The 23,392-nt window shown below is 46.6% G+C and overlaps 2 long non-coding RNA genes across 2 annotated transcripts; one reads left to right on the top strand and one right to left on the bottom strand.

Moving 5' to 3' along the window:
• Positions 1-1,241: 1,241 nt before the first annotated feature.
• LOC125545774 lies at positions 1,242-6,755 on the bottom strand. Its single transcript, XR_007300218.1, has 5 exons — positions 5,137-6,755; positions 4,618-5,036; positions 4,218-4,336; positions 3,684-3,845; positions 1,242-2,098 (listed from the first exon to the last, which is right to left on the bottom strand). It is a non-coding gene; the product is annotated as an uncharacterized LOC125545774 (long non-coding RNA).
• Positions 2,096-3,636, top strand: LOC125545775. Its single transcript, XR_007300219.1, has 2 exons — positions 2,096-2,902; positions 3,132-3,636. It is a non-coding gene; the product is annotated as an uncharacterized LOC125545775 (long non-coding RNA).
• Positions 6,756-23,392: the final 16,637 nt, after the last annotated feature.

Raw genomic sequence — 23,392 nt, 5'->3', positions numbered from 1 at the left:
AAGGAGTAGCTAACAAACGGAAAGGGGAAGGGAAAGTGAGAGGAAGGTACACACATGCATAATACAGTTACAGAAAACTTCAGAATTGTGTGTTCCCTCCGTCTTCTTAGTTAGACATACAAAATGTAAAGATTAACACCATTCATGTTTCAGTTAATGTCTAGTCCTCAACAAGGAGTATCATTTTGAGCATATAAAATTTCATGGATACGTGTCCTTACAAGCTAAAAAATTGTTTTTGATACATGGAAGTGGCATTCGACCATGTACCCAGAGTGCTGCCCTAGTAGACAGGAGCTCTTTGTATACTTATTAAGGGCAGGCTTTCTTTAGCAGCAACACCTGAAAGCTCTATAACAAAAGAGTCTAGCTTGTAACTTGAGAGCACTACTCTATGGTTAGATACTTGGAGGCTTTCTTTATTAGAAATTGGAAATGCTTAACTACCACAAGATTAAAAATAGAGGCAGCCTGGTGCATATAGCTCCCACTTGCGCAGGCTCGAGGGTTTACCTGGTCTAAATAGTGTTACAAAATTTATACCCAATTTCATGAATGGAGAGTGTAGTTAATATGTGCACAAATATGATGCACCACATAATTTAGTTAGGCTTAAATATGAACACGAAAAGGTTGGAAAGGACTTACTAAAAATTATTACACTGCAAAATTCATGGCTGGCAGAACCATGCTTCGGTTTATATAGAGAAATTTAATAGACCAAACATATTTTTTCTCCAAGTTGTTTCTACTTTTAAAAAAGTGATAGACACTAACATAGCTCATGTTTATCTTATGTAGAAGGAAGCAGATAAACGCTATGGGCCAATGGCAGCAAAAATTACCAGCACCTAAAAATGTTGAAGCTACATACCACACATTGTACACTATCGTACACTCATGGATTATGAGTCCAAGGACGACTAGTCTATGAGTCTCAACCTCAGAACGACTCATCGACTCGTAAACCTTGCATACACTTCAAAGCTATCACCCTCCATGTGACCCGTGGATATGAAATATGAAAGAGACGAAGGAGATCTTCCTAGGAGACTTAATGAATATGTCTGACTTTGGCTACAACCATTTCTCTGATTTCTTTGCTTTTACCTCATTCACACATGTCATGGCGGCACAACCAGTAATAATCTTCCCAGATATAAAAAACGATACAGGAAAGAGCTTTATCCTTCTCATGCATGATTCTTCCTGACAAAACAGAAACAAAAGGCAAATCCGTATCTAGTGACAGATAATGCCACATTACAATTAATTATTCTTTAAATGCCAGATGATACATGGTACTACCAACACGTTTACAACATAACAGAAGGTATTGTAAAAATTCATGTGAAGATTTCCTTTCCCCAATGGTATATGTCAATAGAAAATTGCATAAATGGTCGTTGTGAGGAAATAAAGCCTATGGTACATCTGATCTGGTTACCTTGTTCTTCCATCGGACAAGATATCTTCACCATCTCCACCACCTCTCTCACAGCCTTCTCATGCTTTGGTGCAACTGGCCATGCCCAGCTTCTCATCATCCTTCCACCAGAATCCTTTCCATCCTTTCCAAGGTGCTTGGCTAAGGAGGCTAAAAATTGCACTGTTAAGCACAAAACATACAACAATATAATTGAACCTAAGAAGCATGATGTCTGCATAACTTACTCTCACCATGTTTGTCAAAACTACCATAATACTAATGTGTGGCCAATCAAAAACCTTGGTTACCTCTTTCCATGATCAGTGAGAAGGTCAATATGTACTCAGATTATTTTTTTCATCACTGCATCATTATGAACCCTTTGTTCTTTGCATGAAGAAAGCTATTGGCTTTAAGAACACTGCAATCTGGTGTTGTGTTGTTCAGTCGAAATTGGGAAGTGTTGTGTTTCAGCTCTGTTCATGCATCATTGAATCCAACAAATAACATCAAAGAATCCAACAATCCGAGCAATGTTCATACATCATTGAATAACATTGAAAATAGGAACCTAGAGGATTGTAGAGGAAGAACAGACCTTACAGTTGCAAGGGCCAGAGTTACTTTGGTAAAATTCAGCCTCCGTGCAGTGCATCTCAGGTTCATAGTCTGCAGTTGTGTAACTTCAGTGTCCAAACTAATGTTATATAATCTGTTAATATGGAGAAATTATAGAAAAGCTCGAAATTTTAGACGGAGGTAAACGAATAAATGGATCTTCAATAGCTATGCTAGTTGGTGCGATTCAAACTGATCATAATTGCATATAAAATTAGATTAGGCATTCATTTCAAATCAGTTACAATTCATAAGAACCATGGATGATTGCCAAAGTGATGAATGCCAATCCATGAATGGGCAGACACTAACAACCCAGATCAGAGATTGGTGCAGCCTTCCTTGCTAATTGTATGGTACAGAATTACTGCTTGCTTCAACCAATTCGCGTAGTACAGCTTTGTAAGACATAACCGAAGAACGAAGAATCAGTTTAGGTACGGAAGGTGGATGATTTGCTTCTCCTAATTAGCGTAATACAGATTTCCATATCTTACCCGAAGAAGGAAGAACAGGCTATTTAATCAGGTCCGACCGCATTGAGAATGAAAGGGAAACTTCGAACTGATTCAGAAACCACTTTACTAACTCAAATGAAAGGAAAAAAATGCATGATGGGGATGAGGTTCTTGAGCAGAATGGCACATAACAAATACACCACATTGTTTTTATGCATCAAACCTGACACTCACAAGTCACAAAATACCACTGCAGTCATAATTCTAAAATGTAATAAAACTATGCTTAGAATATATTTTTATGGTAAATCTAACTATGGTGTTCCAGTTGTATCAGTACAATTATATAGCTGGTGAAGCAAATACTATATCTTAAATTTGAAGCTGCAAAATAGAGGTTCTTGAGCAGAATGGCACATAACAAATACACCACATCGTTTTTATGCATCAAACCTGACATTAAAAAGGACAAAATACCACTGCAGTCATAATTCTAAAATGTAATAAAACTATGCTTAGAATATATTTTTATGGTAAATCTAACTATGGTGTTCCAGTTGTATCAGTACAATTATATAGCTGGTGAAGCAAATACTATATCTTAAATTTGAAGCTGCAAAATAGAGGGGCTGTTTGGACTCTCTCCACTCTCCAACTCCACGCCGGAGCGGAGCAGGATCTAGTTCTAATTTGAGGAGTGGCTGGAAGGCCGCTCTGCTGGCTCCGCTCCGTGGCGATTTGCCGAACAGGGCCAGAATATCATGATTGCCATGAGATCCGATAATGAAAGGTCAATTATCATAATCTTTTCATATATATGTACTAAGTGGTACTCAAGGTATGGTGTCACTGTGATAGCTCACATAAAATAATTTGATTAAATAGTTGCAAGCTAAAGAAGTTTAGACCACATTAAATAATTCAGTTAAACATTTACATGCAAAAGAGTTTCAACTGTTACCACTTAATCTTGTTATATCGGCAGAGTTGGAACTCCACTCCTAAGTAAACAGGGACAACCGAGTTAAACATCACAAAAATATATCACATCTTATCAATCTTGTGGATCTGAAGTTTTGAAACCAACTTTGGGACACTGAAACTTGCGTGCTGTAAAATCTACAGAAGAAAGTTGAAACAAAGCAACAATAAATGATAGAAGAAAGAGAGGCATATACCAGAATCGAAGTAGATGGCACGTATTTAATTTTTGGTAGTCCCTGACCAGACATATTTTGTCCTCGCTTTATAGGCTATCTTCCCTTCGTTTCTGAAAGTTTTTGTAATAAGGAGAAGCTGTGGCTGCCCTGCTCCTGCTATAACCGTCGCCACTCCATGCTCTTCTTTGTAACAAGATGTTACGAAAGATATATCACTTAGATTATTTTTGCTCAAAGCAGTTCCCATAATATATCAATGGCATCAACATTGCTATAGACATGAAGGTCTTAAACTACTACTTTCAGATCTACTGGAGCAAGGAAATCTTGAATAAGATACTTTATTCAGCTTCAGCGGATTTGAGGAGCAAAAATGGTCAATGAACAAAAGCTACAACAGGTGTTTCCCTCCTTTTAAGGGTTACTAGATAACATCAGGCAAATGTCACTATCCTTTACAAAGCAAGCATGCCTATTTTTTCTGATGAAACTGATATGTATATATCTCTTAAGAAACTGCAGCAGCAGGTACAGATATGAAACATTGGATACCTCAAGAAAAGATGATGTTTCATGGAAGCCATCCGGTGAATCCCCAAACTATAAAACTTTTAGCCTTCGGTAGAAGTTTTTCATCTTCGCAATAATGTTGACATCTTGCACAACTCCTTCTGAAGCAAAAATAAAAAAATTATGTGCCAAGCACCATAGCTAAGTCTTTATACAAGATAATTTTTTTACAATTCTATGCAGATTCTGCTACCAACAAGCCTATAAACATGTTGATGAATATTGCATCTCTCAACTTAGTGTCTAGATTAACGGTTGGAACTGGATTAATCCATAAAAAATCCCCCAAAGAATAACCAATGTTAAAATAGAACCTGACAAAGGGAAGAGTAACAGCTAAGGTAAGGGATTAACATAGCAATGTAATATGGAGAACCATCACCTCAAAATCAGATACCGGGATTCAGAAGTAAGCAAGAAAACGATCACCTCAAATTCAGATACCTGGTTTCAGAAGTAAGCAAGTATTAACAAAGGCACGAATAATGGCAGAGGAGAAATTGTGATCATATGACAATTGTGATAAATCATCACATTTACGGTTCAAATCAACAAAAATTCCAAATCACTTGATATTGGCTACCAACTCTCAGTTAACATGGCAGCAGCAGCAAACTATGGCAGAGGAGAAATAATGGCCTCCAACATGTTCAGATCGTGAAGAGAAAAGACTTTTTTGTGGGAAGAGAAGAGAAAAGACTGCCTGAGCATGGCCCGAATAGAGAGAGGGAAGGGAAGGGCCTTCCATAGCGAGCCATGGCCTGCACGCCCGCCATGGTGCTCCTCCGTCACACCCGCAGCCTGCAGAAACCAACCGCACGGATCAAATCAAAAAATCCAGAAGAAGAAGATGAGCTGAGGGGAGGAGAGGCGAGGGGAGGAGGATGGAGGGCGTCAGTACCTTTGATGTCTACGTGCTGCAACCCTTCACCGGCGTCGATGTCCACCACATCAGCAAGCACCGAGAGAAGGCCGCCGCCTCTGCCGTCGTCGCCCCATCCCCATCCATCCATGGGTGGGTGTTGGTCTAGAGTTTCATCCCCATCCATCCATTGGTTGGGCCGGACTATTTTTCGTTGACACGGATGATATCTTAAATAAAACTTCCTAGACTATTACCTCAAATACAAGCTCCTTTCGTTCATATTTGTGGAGCACTTCTCAAAAGATACCAAAATCTGAAAGTAACTAAATCACAGTATTTAACCTATTTTATCTTCTTGGCAAATGAAAGTATAGCTATAGCTTTGTATCAAAAGTGACAGAAGAATTCAATAGCAGTACATTAACTGAGACCTCGGGTATGGGAGTGTTTCTGTCCAAGCACACACACACACACACAGAGATATCTTGGGAGAATATTGCCTTGAGGCAAGCAGATAACAAATTATAATTTTGACAAGCATGTTGGTTGATATTTAAACAGGGTAATAAATAAACCAACATGTGAGACTATTCTATGGTGTACCTAATCAAAAATAAAATCCTTTATGATTTAGTTGTATATATGTAACTGTAGAAAAAATATTGACATCCGCAAGAGATTAAAAAAAGCACCATGTCATACCTACACATTAGTACAAGAGATGAAAAGGAAACCTATAAACTAAGAAGATTTCCACAATAAACAGAAGAAGCTACTACTGTGCATTATATCCCACAATTAATTTATGATGCTAGCGAAGCTGTACAGGAGCCCAAAAGGAAACCTATAGTATTAAGTGCAGACTTCATCTGAATAGCCTTGCTTGTTCGCTATTCCTAGTTATTGTGCAGACTTTAATCCTAATTTAACCGACCTCATCCGGGTCTCGAATCAAATGTAGCATAGCTCAAAGAGCCGCAAATCTAAAAATATACTAAAGAGTCGCCGCTTTCTTTGCTTCAGCCTTCCGCCCTAAAATATCAAGCGCCCATTGCCCTGAACATTAGTACAAGAGACGACTTTGAATATATCTTCCGCCCTAAAGATATATTCAATGTTCTGCTTGCTTCAAGCTCTAAAAACAACACGGACGCCACAACACATGATAGTGAGGATGGCGGCGACGGCTGTCAGCCCGCGTAGCCTAGGCTACGGGGTGAAAACAGTGTCACGACGCACGAGGACAGTGAGGCACGGGCGCTCTGGTTGGGGCTCGACAGTGTTGAGCAGCCTGGATCTGAGAGAGATGGTGCCACAGAGAGGAGATGAGTGATCACGGCGCCCAACCGTGGCCTGGGGCAAGGCCTTGACCGGTGTGCGTGGGCTGGCGGCGGCGCATGCAAAGCAGGCGGCGTGCTTGGGCCGGCGGCACCTGGAGGGCTGCTGCCGTCGCGGAGGAGCAGCTGTAGGTGAGGACTGGAGGAGGTGGGGAATGGGGTGCGGAGAGGCCGGCGGCGGACACGTCTCGGCGCAGCGTGCATCCTGCCGTCCCTCGTCTCTTCCCTTGTGCGGCGGCTAGGGTTTGCGGAGGGAGAGCAGCCTCGTTTGTGCGAGGGGGCTTCGCTCCCTGGTTCGTGCGATGGGTTGTCGGTCGTTTTTTTCTTAGGTGCAAGGGGATCGTGGAAGGTGGGAGGAGGACCGAAAAAAATCTACGATGGTTAACCTACGAAAAAAACCCGGACGAAAGTGGTGGGACGAAAATTGACCGGCGGAGACTACCAACTGCTCCATTAGGAGTAGAGATTTTTTGTGATCACATACACCCACCGGCACATGAACATCCTCGTGCCCGGCTGCCCGCACTCGTGCATGCGGCTATTAAGGCGGTCAATGATGCACTTGTCACCGAGCACCTTCGTACCAACCATACCCGCCCAGACCTGCTCCAAACACCCGAGCGGGCTGCTCAGTCAATGCCCGGATGAAAAAATGGAACCCAACCGGGCTTCCCATAACCGGTCCAAACGTCCGGACTGTCCGACACTTCTCAGTCCATATATGGGGTGGATATGGAGACTCCCCGGATGCGCCCGGACATGCCCCGCATGTCGGACCAGGCCTGCTCTGGCCCACTTTGAGCCCACATAAATTGGACCCAATCCACTCCGGACGAAACCATAACAGTATTCCTCTCCCTCCCACAGTACCAAGCTCCTTTCCGATGAGCTTCAGTGATCTCTCCATGGTGGACACTGGATTTGACTCTGAGATGCCCCGATCCAAGGACCGTGAGCTCATGTCTTACAACCACGAGGAGTAGGGCCGTCTGTGCTGCTCTCCGACGCTCCCGGGAGGCTTGTGCCCTCCCTTGATCTTCCGCGATCCAGCGGGCATCCGTTGCCCAAATGACACTTGGCCAGTGTATCTCAATGCGTTACAAAGGCCTCGCCGATACGGTGACCACCGCATGGGGCAACACCACTGTGCCGACGGGAACATTTAGGTGGCACCTTGCCTCCGCACTGTTGGGCGCTGAAATGGAGGCCATATGCGCCTCCATGAGCCGCCACCAATCGGAAAAGGAGGCGCGACAAGCCCGCCGGACGAGACTGCTGGCTCGTCTTCGGTAGCCCGCGAGCTTCGTCGGACGAAGCCCTTCGTGCCCGCATAGCCGAGATAAGACGAAGGTGGGAGGTGAAGAAGATGACAAAAAAGCAAAGTTGGGCGGCCCGTGCCATGGTCGGACTGCCCTAAGGACGAGGAGAATGCTGAAGGAGATTTTCTACCTGTCTTTGTAGATGCACTTGCAACGTCTTATATTTAGGGTTTAGGGATATTTTGAAGGAAATATGCCCTAGAGGCAATAATAAAGTTATTATTTATTTCCTTATATCATGATAAATGTTTATTATTCATGCTAGAATTGTATTAACCGGAAACATAATACATGTGTGAATACATAGACAAACAGAGTGTCACTAGTATGCCTCTACTTGACTAGCTCGTTGATCAAAGATGGTTATGTTTCCTAACCATAGACATGAGTTGTCATGTGATTAACGGGATCACATCATTAGGAGAATGATGTGATTGACTTGACCCATTCCGTTAGCATAGCACTTGATCATTTAGTTTGTTGCTATTGCTTTCTTCATGACTTATACATGTTCCTATGACTATGAGATTATGCAACTCCCGTTTACCGGAGGAACACTTTGTGTGCCACCAAACGTCACAACGTAACTGGGTGATTATAAAGGTGCTCTACAGGTGTCTCCGAAGGTACTTGTTGGGTCGGCGTATTTCGAGATTAGGATTTGTCACTCCGATTGTCGGAGAGGTATCTCTGGGCCATCACTTAAGCCTTGCAAGCATTGCAACTAATGAGTTAGTTGCAGGATGATGTATTACGGAACGAGTAAAGAGACTTGCCGATAACGAGATTGAACTAGGTATTGAGATACCGACGATCGAATCTCGGACAAGTAACATACCGATGACAAAGGGAACAACGTATGTTGTTATGCGGTCTGACCGATAAAGATCTTCGTAGAATATGTGGGAGCCAATATGAGCATCCAGGTTCCGCTATTGGTTATTGACCGGAGACGTGTCTCGGTCATGTCTACATTGTTCTCGAACCCGTAGGGTCCGCACGCTTAAAGTTCGATGACAATTATATTATGAGTTTATGTGTTTTGATGTACCGAAGGAGTTCGGAGTCCCGGATGAGATCGGGGACATGACGAGGAGTCTCGAAATGGTCGAGACGTAAAGATCGATATATTGGACGACTATATTCGGACATCGGAAAGGTTCCGAGTGATTCGGGTATTTTCGGGAGTATCAGGGAGTTACGGGAATTCGTATTGGGCCTTAATGGGCCATACGGGAAAGGAGAGAAAGGCCTCAAAGGGTGGCCGCACCCCTCCCCATGGGCTGGTCCAAATTGGACTAGGGAGGGGGGCGCCCCCTTCCTTCCTTCTCTTTTTCCCTTCCCTTTCCTTCCCTCCTACTCCTACTACTTGGAAGGGCTTCTAGTTCTACTAGGAAAGGGGAATCCTACTCCCGGTGGGAGTAGGACTCCCCTAGGGCGCGCCATAGAGAGGGCCGGCCCTCCCCCTCCTCCACTCCTTTATATACATGGACAGGGGGCACCCCAAAGACACAACAATTGATCATTGATCTCTTAGCCGTGTGCGGTGCCCCCTTCCACCATAATCCTCGATAATATTGCAGTGGTGCTTAGGCGAAGCCCTGCGACGGTAGAACATCAAGATCGTCACCACGTCGTTGTGCTGACGGAACTCTTCCCCGACATTTTGCTGGATCGGAGTTTGGGGATCGTCATCGAGCTGAACGTGTGCTAGAACTCGGAGGTGCCGTAGTTTCGGTGCTTGATCGGTCGGGCCGGGAAGACGTACGACTACATCAACCGCGTTGTGCTAACGCTTCCGCTTTCGGTCTATGAGGGTACGTAGACAACACTCTCCTCTCTCGTTGATATGCATCACCATGATCTTGCGTGTGCGTAGGAAATTTTTGAAATTTTTACGTTCCCCAACAGTGGCATCCGAGCCAGGTTTTATGCGTTGATGTAATATGCTCGAGTAGAACACAAGTGAGTTGTGCGATATAAGTCATATTGCTTACCAGCATGTCACACTTTGGTTCGACGGTATTGTTGGATGAAGCGGCCCGGACCGACATTACGCGTACGCTTACGCGAGACTGATTTTACCGCCGTGCTATGCACACAGGTGACTAGCGGGTGTCAGTTTCTCCAACTTTAGTTGAACCGAGTGTGACTACACCCGGTCCTTGCGAAGGTTAAAACAGCACCAACTTGACAAACTATCGTTGTGGTTTTGATGTGTAGGTAAGAACGGTTCTTGCTAAAGCCCGTAGCAGCCACGTAAAACTTGCAACAACAAAGTAGAGGACGTCTAACTTGTTTTTGCAGGACATGTTGTGATGTGATATGGTCAAGACGTGATGAGATATAAGTTGTTGTATAAGATGATCATGTTTTGTTGAAGTTATCGGCAACTGGCAGAAGCCTTATGGTTGTTTCTTTATTGCATAAGATGCAAGAGCCAAATAATTGCTTTACTTTATCGCTATGCGATAGCAATAGTTGCAAGAGCAATAGTTGGCGAGACGACCATGTGACGACACATTGATATAGATCAAGATGATGGAGATCATGGTGGCATGCCGGTGCCGATGGAAATCATGACGATGCTTTGGAGATGGAGATCAAAGGCACAAGATGATGATGGCCATATCATGTCACATATTTTGATTGCATGTGATGTTTATCTTTTATATATCTTATTTTGCTTAGTTCGGCGGTAGCATTATAAGATGATCTCTCACTAAATTTCAAGATAAAAGTGTTCTCCCTGAGTATGCACCGTTGCCAAAGTTCGTCGTGCCCAGACACCACGTGATGATCGGGTGTGATAAGCTCTACGTCCATCTACAACGGGTGCAAGCCAGTTTTGCACACGCAGAATACTCAGGTTAAACTTGATGAGCCTAGCATATGCAGATATGGCCTCGGAACACGGAGACCGAAAGGTCGAGCGTGAATCATATAGTAGATATGATCAACATAGTGATGTTCATCATTGAAACTACTCCATCTCACGTGATGATCGGACAAGGTTTAGTTGATTTGGATCACGTGATCACTTAGAGGATTAGAGGGATATCTATCTAAGTGGGAGTTCTTAAGTAATATGATTAATTGAACTTTAATTTATCATGAACTTAGTCCTGGTAGTATTAGCATATCTATGTTGTAGATCAATAGCTCGTTTACCTCCCCTGTTTTATTTTTGATATGTTCCTAGAGAAAACTAAGTTGAAAGATGTTAGTAGCAATGATGCGGATTGGATTCGTAATCTGAGGTTTATCCTCATTGCTGCACAGAAGAATTATGTCTTTGATGCACCGTTAGGTGGCAAACCTATTGCAGGAGCAGATGCAGATGTTATGAATATTTGGCTAGCTCAATATGATGACTCCTTGATAGTTTAGTGCACCATGCTTAAACGGCTTAGAATCGGGAGTTCAAAAACGTTTTGAACGTCATGGACCATATAAGATGTTCCAGGAGTTGAAGTTAATATTTGAAGCAAATACCCGAGTTGAGAGATATGAAGTCTCCAACAAGTTCTATAGCTAAAAGATGGAGGAGAATAGCTCAAGCAGTGAGCATGTGCTCAGATTGTCTGGGTACTACAATCGCTTGAATCAAGTGGGAGTTAATCTTCCAGATAAAATAGTGATTGACAGAATTCTCTAGTCACCATCACCAAGTTAGTAGAACTTCGTGATGAACTATGATATGCAAGGGATAACGGAAACGATTCCCAAGCTCTTCGTAATGCTGAAATCGACGATGGTAGAAATCAAGAAAAATATCAAGTGTTGATGGTAGACAAGACCACTAGTTTTAAGAAAAGGGCAAAGGGAAGAAGGGAAACTTTAAGAAGAACGGCAAGCAAGTTCCTGCTCAAGTGAAGAAGCCAAGTCTGGTCCTAAGCCTAAGACTAAGTGCTTCTACTGCAAAGGGACTGGTCACTGGAAGCGGAACTGCCCCAAGTATTTGGCGGATAAGAAGGATGGCAAAGTGAACAAAGGTATATTTGATATACAGATTATTGATGTGTATTTTACTAGTGTTCATAGCAACCCCTCGGTATTTGATATTGGTTCAGTTGCTAAGAGTAGTAACTCGAAACGGGAGTTGCAGAATGAACATAGACTAGTTAAGGGTGAAGTGACGATGTGTGTTGGAAGTGGTTCCAAGATTGATATGATCGTCATCGCACACTCCCTATACTTTTGGGATTAGTGTTGAACCTAAATAAGTGTTATTTGGTGTTTGCGTTGAGCATGAATATGATTTGATCATGTTTATTGCAATACGGTTATTCATTTAAGTAAGAGAATAAATTGTTGTTCTGTTTACATGAATAAAACCTTATATGGTTACACACCCAATGAAAATGGTTCGTTGGATCTCGATCGTAGTGATACACATATTCATAATATTGAAACCAAAAGATGCAAAGTTAATAATGATGGTGCAATTTATTTGTGGCACTGCCGTTTAGGTCATATTGGTGTAAAGCGCATGAAGAAAATCCATGCTGATGGGCTTTTGGAATCACTTGATGCTTGCGAACCATGCCTCATGGGCAAGATGACTAAGACTCCATTCTCCGGAACAATGGAGCAAGCAACAGATTTGTTGGAAATCATACATACTGATGTATGTGGTCCGATGAATATTGAGGCTCGTGGCAGGTATCATTATTTTCTGATCTTCACAGATGATTTGAGCAGATATGAGTATATCTACTTGATGAAACACAAGTCGGAAACATTTGAAAAGTTCAAAGAATTTCAGAGTAAAGTGGAGAATCATCGTAACAAAAATAAAAGTTTCTATGATATGATCGCAGAAGTAAAATATTTGAGTTACGAGTTTGGCCTTCAGTTAAAAACAATGTGAAATAGTTTCACTACTCACGCCGCCTGGAACACCACAGCATAATGGTGTGTCCAAACGTCATAACCATACTTTATTAGATATGGTGCGATCTATGATGTCTCTTACCGATCTACCACTATCGTTTTGGGGTTATGCATTAGAGACAGCTGCATTCACGTTAAATAGGGCACCATCTAAATCCGTTGAGACGACACCGTATGAACTATGCTTTGGCAAGAAACCTAAACTGTCGTTTCTCAAAGTTTGAGGTTGCAATGCTTATGTGAAAAAGTTTCAACCTGATAAGCTCTAACCCAAATCGGAGAAGTGCATCTTCATAGGATGCCCAAAAGAAAATGTTGGGTACACCTTCTATCACAGATCCGAAGGCAATATATTCGTTGCTTTGAATGGATCCTTTCTAGAAAGGAGTTTCTCTCAAAAGAAGTGAGTGGGAGGAAAGTAGAACTTGATGAGGTAACTGTACCTGCTCCCTTATTGGAAAGTAGTTCATCACAGAAATCTGTTCCTGTGACTACTACACCGATTAGTGAGGAAGTTAATGATGATGATCATGTAACTTCAGATCAAGTTACTACCGAACCTCGTAGGTAAACCAGAGTGAGATCCGCACCAGAGTGGTACGGTAATCCTATTCTAGAGGTCATGTTACTTGACCATGACGAGCCTACGAACTATGAGGAAGCGATGACGAGCCCAGATTCCGCGAAATGGCTTGAGGCCATGAAATTTGAGATGAGATCCTTGTATGAGAACAAAGTATGGACTTTGATTGAATTGCCCAATGATCGGCGAGCCATTGAGATTAAATGGATCTTCAAGAGGAAGACGGACGCTGATAGTAGTGTTACTACCTACAAAGCTAGAATTGTCGCAAAAAGGTTTTCGACAAGTTCAAGGTGTTGACTACGATGAGAGTTTCTCACTCGTATCTATGCTTAAGTCTGTCCGAATCATGTTAGCAATTGCCGCATTTTATGAAATCTGGCAAATGGATAAACAAAACTGCATTCCTTAATGGATTTATTAAAGAAGAGTTGTATATGATGCAACTAGAAGGTTTTGTCAATCCTAAAGGTACTAATAAAATATGCAAGCTCCAGCGATCCATCTATGGACTGGTACAAGCATCTCGGAGTTGAAATATACGCTTTGATAAGTTGATCAAAGCATATAGTTTTATACAGACTTGCGGTGAAGCGTGTATTTACCGAGAACGCTCCGGAGGACGAGAGTTGCCAGGAGACCTCATCCGCTCCCTGGCCAGTGGTGTCCTCGCCTATCATGTCCAGAATTTGGTTCCACTCTACTTCCTCGTGAGGAAGAAGCGTTCGGAGGAAGTTTACTGAAGGGGGTGAGGTCCGGAGTGCCTCACCCACCATCAGCTCCGTGTTTGCAGCAACCTGGAAGGCAGCAGGATGGCTCTGCCACAGCGGAGAGGTGCCAATCCAGGCGTCTAGCCAAAACCGAGTGGACTAGCCATCCCAGACCTGAAACTTTGCCCCTAAGGTGAACGATGGTCGCACCGCTTGGATCCCATTCCAGAATGGGGATCCCGAGCGTTTAGCAGAGAAAACGTTACTATTCAGAAAATATTTAGCTTTCAGGAGATCAGCCCAGAGCCCCGACTCGTTTTGGGCTAGTCTCCACCACCAACGAGACAGTAGGGCTACATTCATGAGTTTTGAATTTAGGATCCCAATACCACCAAATTTCTTTGGGCGGCATACCGCTACCCATTTGACAAGGTGGTACTTCCTCTTAATTCCGGTTCCTTCCCAAAAGTAACGGGAGCGGAGCGTGTCCAGTTTAGCGTGAACCCCATCCGCTAACAAGAACATTCCCATGGTGAACATTGGCAAAGAAGAAAGGCTAGAGTTAGTGAGGATAAGTTTTGCCGCAGAAGAGATAAACCTCCCTCGCCACGGGCTCACTCTACCCGCGACCTTTCCATATAGGGGTTCCCACTCCTTAATGGAAATCCGGCTATGGGAAACCGGCAGGCCAAGGTATTTGATTGGCAGGCTCCCTAGCTTGCAGTTTAGCAGATTTGCCACTCTCGTACTCTCTTGATCATCCATCCCCATGGTTATGACCTCGCTCTTAAGGAAATTGATTTTGATCCCAGATAAGAGTTCGAATGCAAGCAACAATAGCTTGATCGAGGCAATACTAACGTCGTCAGGCTCAAAAAGAAGCATCGTGTCGTCAGCGTACTGCAGGTGCGTAACCCCGCCCGGAATCAGATGGGACACCAACCCTTTGATGTGCCCTGCCGAGCGAGCCTTAGGCACCATAGCAGATAGAGCATCGGCAACAAAATTTAAAACGAGCGGAGACACGGGATCCCCCTGTCTCAGGCCTTTTTTGTTATGGAAGAATCTGCCCACCTCACCATTAATCGAGACAGTCATTTGTCCACTATTAATCAGGTTCATGATACGATGTATGAAACCCGCGTCAAAACCTTTTTCAGGAGGACTTACCGTGCAAACTCCCAGTTTACAATATCATAGGCTTTCTAAAAATCGAGCTTGAGCAACACCCCTTGCTGCTTTTTCAATTTAAGCTCATGGACTATCTCGTGGAGGGTGATAGGGCCCTCCAGAATGTTCCGTCCTTTGAGAAAAGTCGTCTGACTTCTAAGAGTAACCCGCTGAGCAACAGGTGCCAGGTGGGTCGCGTAGGCTTTGGCGCAAATCTTGAAGGGCACGTTGATCAGCGTGATGGGTCTGAAAAGTTTGATGCAGTCAGCCCCTTTGACCTTTGGAATAAGGCTAATGACCCCGTAGTTGAGGCGAGAGACATCTACCATTCTTAATGCAAACCCATTCACGATATCAAGGAAGATGGGTCGAAGCATTGGCCAGAACCTACAGAAGAATTCGACAGGCCATCCATCAGGACATGGGGCCGTGCCTTTCTTCATACCCATTAGGGCGGCGTCAACTTCTTCTGGGAGAAACGAGAGCGCCACGCACTCATTCTGCTGCGGGGACACCTTATCCTGGGGATCCCACAAATCCTCATGGATACTAAGCATTTTCTCGTCCGTCGTACCTAATAGACCGACAAAATAGTCGTAGATGTGACAAGCAATGTCACCCTGAGAGAGAAGGAGGCCCTGATCTGACTGTAGACGGAGGATCGAGCTCTTACGCTTCCTACCGTTAGCATAAGCGTGGAAATCAGCTGTGTTAGCGTCACCCTTCGTCACCCACTTTATCCCGCCCCTACGGCGCCAATATTCTTCCTCCGCGTGCAAGATCGCAAGAACCTTGTGCTCCAAGTCATATCTATGGGCCCACTCAGCTTCCGAGAACTGACGCTCGTTGGCTTGAGCGTCCAGGGCCGCTAACTCCTCAGTCAGCCTGCCGCGCTCACCTTTTAGAGAAGCTACCATGATTGGCACCCCACCCACGCAAAAAGGCGTGCAAAGCCGTCGCGGCCGCCGACCAGCATTCGACGAAGCCCCTTTGGGGTCCCAGGTGAGACAGAATCTGGGCCTAACGATCGTGAACCATCTGGATGAAGCCCTCTGCTTCAAACCAGGCAGACTCGAAGAAGAAACGCTTGCTACGCTGGACTCTCTCCTCCCCTGAAGAAAAGATAAGAGGGACGTGGTCCAAGCCAATACGAGTTTCAGCCACTAGCGTACATAACGGAAACATGACCTTCCATTCCGGGGTGAAAAACACCCGTTCTAGCCCGCTTCGGACCGGTGCCAGCTGCTTATTGGTCCAAGTGAACCTGGCTCCCGTCCAGGCCACCTCGCGAAGAGTAGCAGGCGTAATGGCGTTGTTGAACATGAACACCCTTGTCCAGTCCAGCCGGTCGTTATTTTTATCCGCACCCGAACGGATCAGGTTAAAGTCGTTGCCCACCACCAGTGGTAGATTAATCGAGCGCTTGGTCCCAACCAAGGCCGTAACTTCGGCCAAAAAATCCACAGAACGAGCGTGATCCGCAGGGCCCATCTGGGCTTGCTGTTTCCTTCGACGAGTACGGCTCCCACCTGGGCTCTCCATCCTTGGCTACCATGGTAGAGTCGGTGCTCTCTGGGGACTTGGCGGGCGCGTCCCAAGCCTCTCCGGCGGCTACAGGCGGCGTGGAAGCGGGATGCGTGCTCAACGTCAACTCGGCCCCGACCCCTCCCTCGGGCCGCCAAGGCTCGGGTGGATCGGGCAGATCTCAAAAGAAGACGGCGGGCCGGAAGCCGGCGGCAAAGGCGTGTGCAGCTGCGGTTTCGTCGGAGCTCGGTGGTGATTTGGGCGCGGCACTGGTGTCGGTGGGAGCAGGAGCGAAGGCAAAGCGATCCAAGGCGACCCCGGTGCCGCAACGTGCCCCGAGCGCACGGTCCAAGGCCAAGCTGGGAGACCTCTCTTCGCTGGAGAGCGCGCAACTTCGCATTGCCGACAAGAACCTGGAGGTTTCAGGTAATCCTCTCCCCTCATACAAAATTTTGAATGTTTTTTGGGACGCGCATTTTTCAAAAATTTCGGATGATAGTGGAGTTGTTTCTTCTCTCCCCCATGGTGAGATTCTATCTCTAGTCCGTGCGCGAGAGGAGGCGCAAGCGGCACTTGCTGCTGCTGCAGTTCGTTGTGTGCTTGCGCCCTCATCAGGGCTGGTTCCAGCAGGGGATGGAACCGCCTCCTGCCCCGATGAGGAAGCAGAAGCTAGGGATGCTTCTATGCTTCCTTCTTCCAGCCGTGCAACGGCTCGGAAACGGGTGGCCAAAGCGGTGACCTCTTGTGGGGTCCGACTGCGTAATCGTATTATTTGATTCTATGCGTTATCTTTTTTAGAACATTAGAGGTTGTGGTCACGAGGGCCGTCGAACACAGCGTAGGGAATATATGCCAAAGAGTGAATAGACGTGGTTGCGCTTCAGGAGACTATCAAAGCTGATTTTTCCTTCCGTGATCTGCTTGCCTTTGATCCCCTTAGTCGTTTTGATTGGCATTGGCTTCCCTCATCTGGTCACTCGGGTGGGATCCTGATGGGATGTAACAGAGACATTTGTGAGGTGCTGACTTGGGAACAAGGCATGTTTTACGTCGCTGCCACGATTAGACACACGGTTTCTAGACTTATTTGGGTAGTGGTGTATCACGTGGGCTCACCTCATAGAATATATGTTCTTCGTGGTATCCAACAGCCGCAGTGCGCTAGTCCTCTGTCAGCAGGCATCGCCACGAGCTTCATCTTTTGAGTCTTGATTCAAACATGCATCGGCCAGGCAACAGTGCGCGTCTCTGAGCCCACGCGATCTGCCATCGATGCACATGCATAAGAGCAGCATGCATGCATGCATGACATGACGTAGCCACAGTAGAACATCGCTTGGTTCAGTCCACAAACTACAGCTCCAAGTGCAATGCAATGCACCCAGACCCAGGAGCCCAGGGGGACAGATCGCCTCTATAGTCTGCTGCTGCGTGCTCTCACTGTGGATCGTTTGATTTTTCTCCTAAGGGCTGGAATGCTGTTTTGCTCCGGAGCGGCTGCAGTGACGCAAGGCGCGCACGGCCAGCGACACCTGACCTGACCAGACGACTACACGGCTAACACTGTGGTGCGTACAAGCCTGACGGCGAGGTGTCGCTCAGCGGCGGCCAAATGGCCCCGAAACTCGTGCATGATCGCAGGCCTGACTGACCGGGGCACCGATCGACAGCCTCGACCAGGTTTCCGAGGGCATCTCGACGCATGCATGCATGCCGTACGTCTTTGCCTGTCTAGATTTCACACGAACGAGCGAACGAACGAACCCGAGGAGGACGACGACGGGCGGGCTGGTCAAGGCGGGGGTCGACCGATTGGACGCGTCGGACGGGCGGGCGTACGTGCACCGAGGTAGGGCGACGAGAGGATCCGCTGCGGAGGATCTACGAAAATCTCGCGGCGCTGCCTGCTTTGCGACCGTGGACTCTACTGCGTACTGGCAGCGGAGAGCGACGCACTACGCACCCGCGCGCCTCGTCCCGTCACCTCACCGCCGGCCCGCCGGCCCCGGAGACCAGACAAAGCATGCCGGTGCGATGCCGCTGCCTTTCCCTCCCGACTCCCGTGGTCCGGCGACTGTGCGTGCACACGGCGCGCTGCCCCTGTAGTGAAGCCGCTCGTGCGATCCCATGCTTGTGGTGCGGCTGTTGGATAAGTATTAATCTTCAGTTGTAACAAACTGAAAGAGTAAAAGACTGCCCTCCTAATTCTAACTGTCGATTCTAAAGTGCCGCCAAAGGCTCCGAAAGACCGTCTACCATCAGTGGCCGCCGTGAAGGCAGTGCCAAAGGCTCGGGTCAGACAGCCATCACCCATGGACAGCACCATGACTATGGTTAGTATCTAATCTTCCGCATATGTATTTTAGCATTCTAAATAAGAGGTCAAGATCCTATTCATGTTAACCCAAAGGTTTTATTCTAACAGCTTCTAGGTTTTTGCTCGTAGCGGTGACGTGAGGAAGAAAAAGGTGTCTGAGTGAGGTGAGGTGCCGCTGGCTGCCTAGCAGGCTAGAGAATCTCCTTTTAACTGAATTTCGTGGCAGAGTTTTCTGGCGAGACATTCGCTCTCTCTGCAATGACAGTAAAAAATGAAACGGGCTCCGTGTGTTTGATTGCACGGCTTGGACTGGACCTCCTCTGTACTGTAGCACCGGTGTATCCTCGAAAAAAAAATTATACGAGACCAGGTTTCACGGTTAGCAGGGAAGACCCGCAGCCATAGGGATCGCTGGGAGGTTGCGTTACTGATACTGCTACTAAGATCAGAGTTCAGAGGGCCACTCTTTACGTACGCATCCTCCTGATTGATTGGTGATGCCCTCGCGACGGGACCCTACCGCCTCATCTACAACGCCATTGCCTCCTACGGTGAAACAAGTCCCAATGATATCATGTGCATTGTCACCTCTGCTGCCTCTGCACCCTACTCACACAGCCATGTACTCCCCCAGTACTACTCACCTACCACTCTCTGTCATGCGTTGAGTTTACCACTGACCAATAATTATACAGTATCAGCAGTGCCCACTTTCTAATCGCCACTGTTAACCCAATGATTGGCGCCCATGTTACCGAGATGTCTGTCGTGAAAGGCACCGGTAAAAAGCCAGCGAGCACGCAGCTTTCTTTCCTCCACCTCGATCCGTCGCCAGTGGATCGCCGGTGCCGGTGCGTGCTGCCCCTTTCACCAACTAATCGAGTAAAGCTGCTCCGTCGCAAAAAAGGTTAGCGCACCAAAGCCTTCGTTTTAGTTTGACACTGTTTCATAAGCAAGCCGTGCTGTGATGAGTTGTACTACTAGCAGGCGTGTGTAAGATGATTAGCTGAGCGAAAAAGGCAGGGTTAGATCCGGCACTGCAGCGAGCTCCTCATGCAGTCCGCTGTCGGCAAATATATGTTTCTGCAAGTAAAACTACAAATTCCACCATAGCCAACGATCGCTAATGATATGATACGATCCGATCCGATCCCATCGGCGGGGCCACGCGGGAGGCGTCTGTCGATGACGAGGCTTCGGAGATATTTTTTCCGCAAATACGCAAAGCTTGGTATCATTGCATTGATAGAAGTAATAGAATGAGTATAGATAAAGATACAACACAGACTGGTCAGCGGCGCGCCACTAGTCACCCGCCGGTTCGCCGAGTTGCTATACGCCGGCGCTGCCACTGATAAGATGGCCGCCCGCGGAACCCGAGGCAATCATTGACAAGTGGGGAGTTCAGAAAAAAAATTCAGAGTTCATATCTCGTTTTCACGGCGGGATCCGTACAGCGAATCGTCAATGTTTTTTACCGGCGAACTGACGGGCGTTCAGTAATAGAAGTACGTCCAGTCTACGGTCTTCCGTAATAAAATCGTCGCCTGACACAGACCGCACTCCGCTCACTCCTTCATTGATCCCTTGCTCGTCGTCATTCATTCATTGATCCCTCCGTTTGTTTGTGTGTGTGTGTTCATAATCACTGCTTGCGCCGTAACTACTGCTGCATGCCGTCCCGCTGATGCAGCGCAGGACAAACAGTCTTTGGCTTCAGTAACGAGTTGCATTCATGCATGCACGCACCATGCATGGCGACTGGTCAAGCCGAGCTTGCTTCTGTCCTGTTTTCTTCGCGGGTTGCTTCTAGCCAGGTCGGTGCTTGCTTAAAGTAAGCGTAGGGGTTAGGGGATGGTTGGGACAAAGGCACTGCCATCACATACAAATATACACTATCACACAGACGAAAGGTTCCAGATCTGGGATTCAAAACGGAGTTGTAAACCGATTGGCAGGCACTGTGCTGCGTTTCCTTTTGTCAAAGAAAGATGCCCGCGAGATGAGATGCATGACAGACAGGTGTTCGACGGAACAGGCGGCGACATCCCCATACAAAATTCGGCTTCGTTTCGGTCCCTGAAGTCTGAAACTCCAAAGTATGGCAGGAGTAAATTAGCCTTTGAGTACCTGGCAAAGTTGGGTGTCGCTTTGCAGAGAGAGAGAGAGAGAGCATTAGTAAGTCTAGACTAATGCATGGCTTCAACATCTATACCGCTCTCTCTGGTGATTTCGATCCGTCCATGAGACAATGACACACCAGCCAGTGGAAGCAAGCTCAGCTAGCTAAACACCTCTCGGAAGGATATCATCTTTTATCAGCTCAAGGACAAGAGAAACGTCAGAATTAGGATTACCGCGATCCTTTTTTTTCAAACAGCGAGCCTCCTCGTCGATTTCATCAGTGAAAGCGCCACAAAGCTTTACAAAGTTCAGATGATCCGGCGTAGTCCGAACCTACTACGAACTCTTTTAGAAGTTTTCCTTTTTCCCACATATATACAGGAACGGGTGCAGCGAGGATGAATCATTTCCTTTTCCTGTATGAGAAACGAGGGCATGAACATCAGGCACGGAAGACAAAATCTTTCCCGTTTTCCCTCCGCCGCTGAAATAAATGCTTGGGAGTTGGGACTAACAAAATTCAGAGCCCGGTCGCCACGCCCACGACTGATGTCGTCCCAAAACATGGAAGGATCACATCCAACAGTGTTTGTTCTTCTATTTCTTTTCGTGGGTAACAGTGTTCCTCTCGCCACGAACACAGATCGATAAGACATTGTGGCACGCGTTTGGTATTGCGATGATGTGATTTACTATGACGAATCGACATGCCAGGGGACGGAGGTTGCAGTGTCGATTCTGCCTGCCTGCGGGTACAGTGAGCCACGTCCCCATGCACCCTATTTTCCTGGTCGACTGTCCAGATATACCCAATAAATTCAGATCTGATTTGTACTCAATGTGGAGAAAAGAAAATGTTGTAATTCAACAACCTACTCCCCCGGTCTTTTTACTCTGCATATTAGGTTTGTCTGAAGACAATCTCATCCAACTTTGACCAAGTTTATATAAAAAATTATTAATATTCACATAACAACACATTTATTATTAGATTCATCTTGGAATATATTTTCATATTATATTTATTAGATGTTATAGATGTTAATATTTTATAATATAAATTTGGTCAAACTTAGCGAACTTTGACATCAGACAAAACTAATGTGGGGAGTAAAAAGGACCGGAGGGAGCATGTACCCGCCAAATTATTGCCACAGATTGCTCGGAGACTCGAGGAGTTTGGTGAGGCTACACTGATGCGTGTGTTTTTTCTCCGGTACTCAAGTCGTGGCACGACGATTTTGCATGCACGCAACCAGCCACACTCGGCTTCCGGACAAACACCGAAACACGTTTCAAATTCTCAAGGTCGCAAGGGATATGATAAAAGAGGGGGATCGGGATCCCTCCCATGATGCCTGTGATCGAGGAAACGGGTGCAGAACAAGCCAAATCCAAATCGACAACGAAGCGCGCACGCACGAACACAACGCCATGGATTACTCGACACAAGGAGGACAAATGATTCGGTCAATCCCGGCCGCGCGCGACACTCTGCAGCCGCACAGATACATACGCGGTCAGAGAGAGAGAGAGGAGATGCCGATGGAACCGGCGGCGTGATCGCCGCGGTAAACATGCACGGGCCGCCATGAGGCTGATCGATCGCCTGCTGCGACTTGTTTATCAGAGGGAGCGCCACGGCCATTGTTCAGGCCAACTCCAACGCAGCCCCCGAATGGTCCCGCCGCATTCATCTGGGACGGTCTAACGTGTAACCTCATCTTTAAGTTGCGTCTGTTTTTCATCCGATTCGATCCATTTCTGACACATAGTTGAGGGAGCTTTGCAGCCGCACGAACAACAAACAGATGGGCACACGGCGTCTCGGCATCGGCCTCGGGAGTTGGGCCCGTGTGTCCGACCGTGCAACCACCTCCCACCGACCCTAGTCAATGTGCACGGTTGGTTGGCCCGCAAGTCAGCCACCCAAACGGCCCCAGCCACGTCCCTTTTTATGGCGAAGCCGTGGACTTCCACTCCACATCCACTTCTTCGTCCCTATCCACTTCCTCACCATTGTCCCCTTCACTGAAGATAGCAAACGCTAGCCGCCGTCCACCTCGCTTCCCGCCGGCCATGGGCTTCTGGAAGTGGCACCTCGGCAAGAAGTGCTAACACGACCGCAAGCGCGGGGACGTCGTCCGCCTTGTCCGAAAGCGCGGCTAGCCACTCCACCTCACCGGCCTCCTTCTTCATCTCCCCGCTGCGCGACCGCGCCACGCTTCCAGCCCTACGTCAAGGTCGAAGTGTGCGGCCGGTACTGCGAGACCGGCACACCACTGCCGTGGTCAGATGCCCACCTCCCCAAT

The sequence above is a fragment of the Triticum urartu genome, chromosome 3 (genome assembly GCF_003073215.2).
Source record: "Triticum urartu cultivar G1812 chromosome 3, Tu2.1, whole genome shotgun sequence".
Classification (NCBI taxonomy): Eukaryota; Viridiplantae; Streptophyta; class Magnoliopsida; order Poales; family Poaceae; genus Triticum; species Triticum urartu.
This window is presented reverse-complemented; position numbering and strand designations above follow the sequence as displayed.